Source organism: Gallinula chloropus (genome assembly GCF_964237585.1).
Source record: "Gallinula chloropus genome assembly, chromosome: 9".
NCBI classification, from domain to species: Eukaryota; Metazoa; Chordata; class Aves; order Gruiformes; family Rallidae; genus Gallinula; species Gallinula chloropus.
This window is the reverse complement of record NC_140094.1, coordinates 16,755,147-16,766,197: the sequence shown is the minus strand read 5'-3', so window position 1 is coordinate 16,766,197 and position 11,051 is coordinate 16,755,147.

Genomic DNA, 11,051 nt, shown 5'->3' with positions numbered 1-11,051 from the left:
CCTCCTTTATCCGTTGCTCTAAGGAAGATCAGGATCCATCTGAAGCCGCCTGATACCAGCCGCTGCTTATTCACTTCAAAAGCCCCACGCCTTGCTCACGCCCAGCCAGCCACCCAGACCCGCCGCCCTGAAATCTTTGTGCCAAATCCAATGATATAACGTTTCATTCAGAGAATTTCTCAGCTTTTTGCCCCTCTCCCCCCCACTTCTCTTTCACTTTATCTCTTCCTTCTATCTCCAGCCTGTCAGGACTTTCACATACCTGCAGCTGACAGCTAAGAGATCAGGAACTTTGATGTTGTAAGGGATATTTTATCTCAGGTAATTCTCACCAATTCCTACCGTATTGTGTAGGATACCCAAGGACTCAGAGAGTGAGCAAAGCCTTTGTCTGGTAAGATCAGAGCAATTTGCAAGCTTTTCTGGGAACAAGGTCCAATAAAGGGACTTTAGAGATATAATCTGTCAACCCCATTGAGCAGCCTGTGACAGCAGCCTTATGATTATTGACAGTTTAAGCATCACCTGGGACAGAACAAGGCTGGGGGTATGTGGTTATTTGTAGTAAGATGTTTTGCTGAGGAAGCAGAGGAGACCCTTTCTACTTGAATTCACCAACGTTTTACTGAGTTTTTCCCTCACACAAACAATGGACCCTACTGGGAGCTGCTCCATTTTGCCTGGAGTTTGAGGGTAATATACCCGCTCTGAGGTGCCACCTCTTATCCACAAACATGACCTGGTTTTGTGGAACTAGCTTTGAAAGGTTTGACCCACTACAGCCAGTCCTAAGCCTGCAGCCACTGTGCAGACAGTGGGCTGCCTGTGTCCCAACCTGTCATCCATGCTCCTTGTCTTTGGCACTGTGGGCAGATGTGGCTGTGGGGACACATGAAGCCTTTTTTTTTCTGTTACCATTCCTACAGCAAGTACTGTGATGGGCAGGAGTAGTGGGAGGGCTCTGGTGCCTCAAATCCTGTGTTAGAAATCATCTTCTTTGTGTACCTTGCTCTGTTCCTTTAAATCTCCTCATTCCTGGTCAATCATGCTGAGATGGTGGAGCTTTTCCCTGGGATCAGCCATCCATCATCTCTTCAAGCAACCATGGTGCGGAATGCCCTAGGAAATAATTCACAGGAGAAGATCAGTGAGTCTATCCTCTGTCACCTTCACTACCTGGCTCACCTCACCATCTTCACCATATTTGATTCCTGAGGAGTTTCCCCATTATTTCAGTGCATTTCGGAATGAATTTTTCTCCCTCACTAGGCAAACATTTGCTTATTTATTGGCCAAGACAAGAGTATCTTCTTTCCCAGTAAACACCCAGGCCTCACATCTTTATAAACTTATTAACAAAGACCCCAGCTCATCATCAGCGCTGGCAGCTCAGTCTCTCACCGCAGTTGTTTTGGGATAAAGCTTTTCTGCAGAGACAAGTAACGGGCCTGTATCCATCCAGCCCAGTCTGTATCCGTGCGCTTGTTTTCTTAGTCATCAAGCTGATGTTCGTTTGTGCTCCTGGAAGGTGTTCAAACTTCCTGAATAACTGATCTGTGCTTACTGATGATCAGATAAGTGTGCCCGTGTGGATCTTTGTGCCAGTGTACTATCGGTCCTTGGATTGTTCCCCAAACTCCTCTTCTCCTGCCACTCTTTCAAACCTTCAACTATCCTTCACACCATGTTCTCTGTCCTTGCCAAGGATGCCACTGTCCCCACTGGCATTTTGAAGCCAACATGTTGGGGTAGAAATCTTCCTGTGGCCCTGTGACAGCTTTGCCAAACAAAGCGTAGCCCAAATGCTGATGATGGAGCATGGCGGTTCTGTTGGGTTTCCAAGATAAACACTGAACCTGCTACAAAAGAGCTGGCAGGTAACCCCTTCCAGCCCTGTTTCCTGGTGGCAGAAGAGACCCAACCTGCAAAGAGCCATGGAAGGTTGTGCCCCCCTGGCTGAGGCACCAGCGGCAGCAGGGAGTGAGCAGGGTACACAAACATCTCACCATCTGGCCAGAGCCAAGGGGCATGAGCAGCAAGAGCATCAGAGGACAGGATGCCGTAACCGCTGGCTGAGGCTGGGGCTTTGCCCCAGGATTGCATGGGTGTGAATTTTGTGATGCCTCTGCCCTGGTAACAGGTGTCTTGGGGAAAGTGAGTGGTGGGGGGCAGGCAGAAAGCAGCTGTGGGTGGTGTAAAAGGAGAATCCTGTGCAGGTCTCAGCTCCTGACGCTGAGGAAGGAGCCACTTGTGGCCCCGGGAGCGAAGTGCTGGCCCTGCCTCTGAGCACCTACCCGACAGGAGGCAACAGCTCCAACATGTTTCCTTGGTAATGAAGTCTGACTTGTTTTCCCAAATCGCTTCATAATGACTCAGTTTGAATGTAATGATGCAATCCTGAAGGGAATCATTAGCTCCCCAACTAGGAGGGTCGGCCACTCTCCAGCTCCAGCCCACATGGTTGCTGATTGCGGTGTAGTTTCATGCAGCTCTGCGTACCCTGGCTCAGCATGTGCCAGCTTTCAGGTGTACACTCCTTCTAGGGATACCGCACCCCATCCCGTGACAGCTCATGCCAGTGCTTCCCTTGGAGTCACATAGGTGCCGGAAGGAAAAGGCCAATCTGTTTTCCATTAGGTGAGACCAAACGTGGTGGTGTTACCACGCTGCTGAGCTGGTGGGTGTTTGCAGCTCAGCTCCTCTTATCAATCCCCAACAGGGTCCTTCCTTGCTGCAGCTTGAGGACCAAGCATACTCAGGGAGAGTTCTGCAGAGCAAACACCTTTCCTGCTGCTTGCTGCTCATGCAGACAGAAAATCTGACCAATGCATGTAAGACAAAAGCCCAACAGACTTTTCAAGCCATCACTGGCATCGCGTCTACGTTGGGAGACATACAAGACGTTTGTCCCCCAAATTAAAATATCTCTCCCAGCGACAGCCTTTTCCCACAACAGTCTGAAGCAAATTGTGTGTGGGCTGCTGAAATGACACTAATTTGCACCTTCCAATTCATTATGCGCTCCAGCCTTCATGATCCTATTGAGGTAGAAGCCTGGCAGTGACAGCTTCGCCGGGAGTTCCACGCTGATGTCATTTGCACATTTCTTCATTGGAGTTTGATTTTTCCAGACTGTGCTGCAACCTCAGCACAGGGTGTTAAATGATTTACTGTGGAGAGACAGCGGCCAGGCCAAGAATAAACCCCAGGTATTGTTAGTCCCAGAACACTCTGGCAACCAATTCGTGTTGGATTTGGAGTCCCAAAACACTCCCTGCCACTGCCTCACACCTTTATTTATCAACAAAGCCAGGTTTGTTTTGTTTTATTCTTAGCAAGACACTGTTTCACTGGAGACCACTTAAAATGAGATTTATCTTCCTTGGAATAACTGAAGGCTTTTGCATTTCCAATTCATTCCCCTCCCATTTCTAATCTCATTTCTATTGAATGTATTGTTTTTCTTTCCATTATTTATAAAATGAGGTCATTAAAATGAATATTGGAACTTGTCAGGTTTGGAGCAGGAAGAAACTTCGCTGCAGATGCATCCCGAATATAATACCTCGGGTTGCTGCAGTGCCTCGCTCAGCTCAACAGCAGAAAGGAGCTTGCTCCCATGCCATCTATTCAGCCTTCTGTTTTTGGGGACAGAAGGGAAAAAGGAATTCTGATTCCCGGAGGCTCTGGCACTTTCTGCCTCGTCACACGACAGCATTTACCTGAGGATGAGGCTGCTGGGCTGGATTCATCTGCTTACACTGATGCAAGTGAGAGGCAACCAATGCAGCGGACCTGATGCTCTCAGTGCTGCACCTCGGGTGCAGAAGGACCCGACCTCTGCAAGGCTTGCCAGGATGGGGTCTGTAGCTCCCATGGCTTGCCAAAATCCAGGGACTAATTACATTTTGCCTAAAAATAAACACACATATATGCACACACAAAAATAAACATTCCTTCAGTAGTTATTTCAGTGTTTTTCTTTTGTCTCTTCCCAGCCCTGGTAAAATCCCAGGGAGTGTGAGTTGGGGTTGGGTGTGAGTCCCCACTTTGCTCAGCGTTGCTGTGGGCTGGTGGGGTCCCCAACCCAAACCTCTTTCCTCTCTTTAAGGAGCAGCCACTTTTCCTCCCAAGAGAGGGCTGGGTCTCAGGGATGGGTGAAGTGAGTCCTGGAAAGAATCCGGGGGGGTCCTCAAGGATGGTTTGTTAATGCAGGTTATTTTTCTGAGCCTTGGTAACACAGCAATAGGTTCCAGATGCAAAGAATTTGCATTTAACTAATTAAATTAATTAAAATTCTATTTTAAAAAAAGAAAAAAAATACAAAGAAGGGAAAAAAGAGAACGCTTTCTGATCTCACAAAGCTTCAATTTGGAGAAAGCCACTGAAAACTACAGCTTTACTCTGGGTTAACACCGGTGTACATTAGGCTAAGAGCTGCAGATCCCAGCTCTCTCCCCATTCCCGAATGACACGACCATTAAGGGCCCGAGGAGCTATAGTTATGCACTGCCAAAAATACTTCCTGGCTAGGGAAATCTCATGGGGCAATGATCAAGAACAAGATGGTACAAATAATTAGTTTAATTGAAAGTAAAGGCACACTCCTAAAAATAAAGAGATGGAAGTGGCTTTCCCTTTGCCAGTTTGAGCAGCGTTAGCAGCAGCTGCACTTTGGACCCACTCTGTGGATAACTGCAAGAGGGGCATTCTGAAACCCAAACGGTTTAATTGCATAGGCTACCCTTTAATTTAGGGTGGTGAGAATGATATGAGGGACTCATTAAATTGGGGCATTAACCATGGCAGAAAATAAAGTAGTTTCTTTGTTGCAGAAGAACTCGCTACCCTACAATCACTACAGCAAATTGTTCCTGGGAACCACGGCAGGGTGGGATGGGTAGATAGAGTCGTGTTGAGATAGAGGGAAGCAAATGAAAAATAATTGGTACGGTGCTCTGGAGATTGTATGTCACTGCAGACAGTTATTTAATAACTCACCAATTATTGCTGCCAGCTGGGGCATATTAAAACACTGCGAGAAGTCAGGCCAAAATCCCCCGGGCATGGCTCATGGCTGCTGCCCCAGCTTCCTCCCCTGGGATGAGGAGGGGGCAAGCTGGGGACAGGCTGCGGAGCACCGGGCAGCCCGGGAGGAGTGCTTTTCCCCAAAGGATTGGAGTGCTTTCCCCATCCTTCCTGCTTGTAGCTGCCAGTGTGGGGTGGTATAAAGCTGGTTTGGGTTCTCCTTCGCCTGGGGTGACTCTCATCAAGCGTTTGCTTCGGTGCAAGTGTAATTAAGTGCAGCATGATGAGCAGTTCAGTCAGCGGCGGCAATGGTTCAAGCAAACAGCCTTTCCCTGCTGCCTCTGGAGCAGAGTGAGCTCTCACAGCTCCAGGCTCGGACTTAAAAAGTCTGCAAGAGCTGCACCCACGATGGCCAGAGACTGGAGTTCGCGAGGTCCCCGTGCCTTGCTGCTTCTCTCAGTCCGTGCTTTGACTAATGTGCTTTCTGGGATTTCACTGTCCTCTCCTCTGACCTGCTGCGAGAGCTCTGCAGCACCCAATTCGTTGGTTTATCAGGGGAAACACAGCCCAGGAGTTTCTGCACAAACCAGAGTCCAGACCAGTATCAGAGCGGACCAAAAGGAAGAGCTGAGGGCTTGGAGCTTGGTGCAAGAGGCCTCTGGTTACCATTACAGATCGAAGCGGCTGGAGGGGCATCAGCACCCTGAGCAGCTGTTGGACATTTCCACAGAGAGCTTAGCAAGCTTAGGGATGTCATTTAAGCTCTGGAGATCTGGGTCCTGTAATTACACAGCTCTCCCATCCTTTTAAGCACAGCCTCAAATCCCAAAGGACCACCATTTCTCTCAGACCTGCAGAAGAAAGCTCGACATCGTGAACCTCCAAGGCTCAAAGTCTGGCTTGGAAACCAAGAGCCCAAAATACATTGTCTGAGACCCTCTGCCATTGGGTGTCACCAACACCAGAGATCTTTGCAAAGAAGGCAGCACCAGCCTGGTTAGGACAACCGGTGGGTCACCCCCCAGATCTGTGGATCCCAGTGCCACGGTAGCTGTGAAGATGGGATAACCTTGCCCTTATTCCCCAACAAAAGAAAGACTTTTTAACGACTCCTTCCCCAAGCTCAGGATTGGGTCCATAAAACAGAAACCGTACTTCGATACCAAATGAAAAACATTACTCACAGACTGTAATTCCTTTCTGCAAATACCGGAGGAGAATATTTCATTTGGCAAACAATTGAGCCTTACAGTTTAGAGCTCTTAATGTGATTAGGGACAGGTTCTGCAACACATTTGTAACTCCAGGTGATTTTGCTATATCTTTTTGGACTGTGACCAGACGTAAAAATGCCCTTTTGCTAGATTTGGATCCAACTAAAATTGAGGAGAATCAGATGTCGGTAAAGTCCTTTCCAGTTTGATCTTTACCCAGGGGTATCACAACATGCTTCAGCTATGGGCTGCGCCGAGCGGCTTTGCAATCTTGGGCTCTTTTTTGCATTAAGCCCGTATCTCCGCTGACGAGTGATAATTCTTCTGTAGCACATACTCTGTAGATGAGCACGCGCTACTCCCCTGCGTTCCCGTGATGTACTTACGGGCTGGGAGAGAGCGCAAACGCTTCCATCGGCTCTAGAGACACAAATTCTCTTCCCAAACTGCTTCAGAAAAATGCCAACCTTGCTTAAAGCCAGCTGAGACAAGGACCACCACCACTACCCCCTCCATTTAGAAGACCCCAACATTCAATCCCAAAAGCAAAAGCTGCAGTGTTTTGCAGGATCAGACCCCTCTGGGGAAATTTTCGGGTCTCCCCAGCGTATCTGCCTTGGCTACCAAAGGTAGGGCTGCAGGCAAACTAAATTAAGAGAGCAAAATCTACAAGGAAAAACAAGTAGAACAGCACTGCAGGGAAGAGTTGAATTGTTCTTTATGTGCATCTGAGAAACAAAACCAAGTTTGACCTTTAAACTATTGATAAGGAGAAAATCCCTAGTTTCTTGTTCGTGAGGACTCAGGCACTGGCTTTGCCAGGCTCTCCATTGCCTTCCCCGCATCTTGCTGGGAGCTTCTTATGGAAATAATGTCCATTTCTTAACCAGAAACTGGATCAACCCCTTAGCCTCAACCAGCACCATGGCAAGATGATGCTGTGGAATATTTATGGGAAGCTATAAAGCAATTAAATAATAAAAAAGAAAAAAAAAAAGAGAAAATTTGCCTTCTAACAGATTGATCACTTTCAAAGAGGAGGAAAATGAACTAAGGATGAACCCACGTAATTTTCCCAAGCAGGTAGGTCAAAGAGTCAGCAATGGGAAAACCAGACCAGAGCTGTGAAGATTAAAGCCTTGCTTCCACTAAATGGTCATCATGGCGAAGACACTACACAAAGGACTATGCTTGAAGCATTTCATGGTGCCATTGGTCTTTCCAGCCCCCCATAGCTCTGCTTTAGTTACACCGATGGAAAGCAAGCTGGATTAGGACACCTGAGGTGTGCTGGGTGGCAGTGGCAGTCTGGGTATCTGGGTATCTGGATAACCTGGGGCTCTTCACCTCTCTCAGGAACAGGCAGGAGAAGGTCTCATGGCAGGGATTTGAAATCAGCAGCTTTCGAACTGGAGGGGAGACATCTGGTTCTGAATGAGGGCAGCCAGCTGCTGGAACGCGTCAGGCAGGAATGCAGCGGATGCCTCGGCCCTCCCTGTCTTCAAAGCAAGGAGTGAATTTCTCTTCTGGAAGGATGGGATCCAGTGTCACTCTGTGTTACTGAGGCCAGTGAGGGAAGTGGCTCGGCCAGTGACTCCAGATCTGTGGAGCTGCTGGTGGTTGGATCCATCAATGGGAATCGGTACGTGTCCAGCTTGTGCTGTGTGGGTAGCAGCTGCTGTAAAGTGTCACTGAGCAGGTCATGTATGTGACTAATTGCACACGTGTGTACACATGCATGTGCAAAGCAGAGCTGGGGAGGGTCACAGGAGCCTTGGCCCTGGCAGCAGCCAGAGCCAAGCCCAGCAGCACTACAGTAAATCCAAATAAACCAAGTATCTCGGGACTTTGTCCGTGTGGGCTTTTCTGGATTGTTCTAAAGTTTTTTTTAATGCTGTGGGACAAACACTGAGGCCAAAACAACATCTCTGCCCTTCCCCACACTTTCACAATCCAGGCACGAGGCCAGATTGCGAAGCGGGACTGTCTGGGGGTGCAGTCTGGTGCTGTAGCTGTGCCAAGGCGATGGCCACTGTGACCCCAAGGGCCAGGATGGATCCCCCACCAGCACCATCCTGCAGTACTGTCGTTAGCCTCGCCGGTCCATCCAGTTAAGCCAGCAGAAGCCCTTCCCTTCCTTGCACAGACCTGGATTTCTGGTCCTCTGAGCCATCTCAGCCGGATGAGTGATGGCCCCTGAAGCTGAGCTGCTGCTCCACTGGATTTTATGGATCAGCAAGCCCCGACTATGATGACTGCAACCAGCCATGAGCATGCCCAGGCTCAGGCTGTCTCTGCAGGGCTCTCCCAGCCCCATCCCTCGATCTTTCCTCCCGCCAGCTGCAAGACATGCCCAGCCACACAACAAATGGAAGCCTGCCTGGTTTGGGGGTGCAACTTTACCTCTCAGCTGGATCTGGAGTTTCCTAAGATGGTTTGTCACCTGGGCACTGGAAGGGACCGATCACATGCAGAGGTGTTTCTTGTGCACGGATACAGCATCAGGTTCAGATAAAAAGCTGCACTTTTTTTCCTCCCCATTCCTATTTAAAAATAAAACCAACACCAAACCAAATCATTTGTGCTAACCTTCTGCACGACACATAGGCATCAGGGGGCTCAGCTGGGGCGTGAGAGATGCAGGTCCAATTCTTCCCTCCATTCCAGGGTGTTTCTTTCAGCTTCTGCCAAAACTATATCCAAGTGGAACAGGCATGAAGAAATATAAATAAATAATAATTTAAAAATCACAATTCAGTATGCCAGAAAACAACACACAAATAAGCCAGATCCTGTGACCTTACAGTCATCCCCAGGAAGCGATAACTGGAAAAAGCTTTGAAGCAGCTGCAGTGGCTGAGTTCACCCCCATCACTGGGGCTGAATTCCTGCAGATCCCTTCGATTCACTTCAGGGAACCATGGAGTGACTCTCCACAGGGCCTGACTTCAGCTACCTGTGTCCTAGGGGAGAGTAGTTCCAGTCTCATGGTACAAAATAGAATCATAGAATGGTCTGGGTTGGAAGGGACCCCAAGGATCACAGAGCTCCAACCCCCTGCCACAGGCAGGGCCACCAACCTCCAGGCCTGCAGCTACACAAGGTTGCCCAGGGCCCCATCCAACCCGGCCTTGAACACCCCCAGGGATGGGGCACCCACCTCCTCTCTGGGCAGCCCGTTCCAGCCCCTCACCACTCTCTCTGTAAAGAACTTCCCCCTAATATCTCATCTAAACCTTCCCTCCTTTAGCTTTAGTAGTAATGGGCTTACTCTTCAGCAGGAATGTGAGCATCTCAGAAGGAAAGCAAGAGTTCCTCTTCTCACGGTTCACACTTTCAAAGGTTTCTTGAAACTTTGCAGCAAATTCTTAACTGTTGTAAATCAGATACGTCTACAAAAGCCAAGAAATTGGCAACTAGAATTTAGGATACGGAACTGGTTCTAGTGAGAAAAGTATCTTCTGTTCATTCAGTAGTTATACAGTAGTTATATAACCCCCCCGAATGATCTGGTTTAAGATTAGTTCAATAGCTTTTGATTGTGGTGGGCAGGAAGCTGGCTTACTTTCCTTGCCAAGAATAAAAAAAAATTCAACTTTTTCAAATATTTGCAAAACCAGATGCCCCAGTAACATTTTTTTTAGTCCATTATATATATAAAAAAATTGTTTAAATGACACCCCCCCCCACATTTTTGCATAGAAAACATACCAGATGTGACCAGTATTTAAGGCATGGCACAAGGACCACATGCTCCCCAGTTTGTCCTGCAGGAAGCACAGCCAGTGCTGCACGGATGGACATGGTCCAGATCAAAGCGAATGTGAAGTTTGGAGAGATGTGCTGAATTTGGACTGAATCCTGCTGGGTGCTCGACATCCCCAGCTTGCTCAAGCAGCGACCGTGGGGAAAACTGGAGAATACTGGGAGTTTGTCCCAGTGGGAGTGAGGAAAATCTGAAGGACTTGACTGCTCAGATGGCCAGGAAGGCCAAGGGCATCCTGGTTTGTATCAAAAATAGTGTGGCCAGTAGGACTGGGGAGGTGATTGTGCCCCTGTACTCAGCATTGGTGAGGCTGCACCTTGAGTGCTGTGTCCAGTTCTGGGCTCCCCACCATAAGAAGGACATTGAGGTCCTGGAGTGTGGAAAGTGAAAGGAACTGAATGTCCCTAAAGGTAAAGGCCCATATTTCTGAGTCAAAACACTGTGACAGAACCCACCAGCTCGGGGCAACCAGCAGAGTCATTCCATTTGCTCTGTGTGCAGGCATAGCGAGGAGGGAGAGAGGAGGAAGGCAGGGGCAGCCCTCCTTGCAATTCAAATTTCAATTAGCCGAAGGTATCACTAAAGGAGAGGTCAGAACAAGAGGCTAATCATGCAGACAGCAGTCTCCTTTGATTGGCCCCGGAGCCCTAAGTCCCTTCCTGGTGGCAATTAGAAGAAGTAATTCCCATCACCACCAACCCTGCAAACTCGAAGTGCAGAGCAAGAGCCACCCGCTCCCCACCAGCATGGGGGCACGTACAGCGTTCCTGTAGCTGCAGCCTTTCCCTGTTACGAGCCATATGACGGAGGGTGAGGATGGAGGTTGCACACAGCCTCTTGCAAGAGACAGCCTTCAAGGAGGTGTTTTATGAGCTTTTTCCATGGCTTGGACCCCCTGAGAAGTTTCCAGGTGCATTTTCCCATTGCTCTCTTGGTTCTGTGACTGTGCAATGAGGGTGACAAGTAGCAAAGGGGGTTGCTAGCATGAGAAATTCCTCCTCTGACTCAGTCATTCATCAGACCCTCCCCAAAAAAAAGCAAAC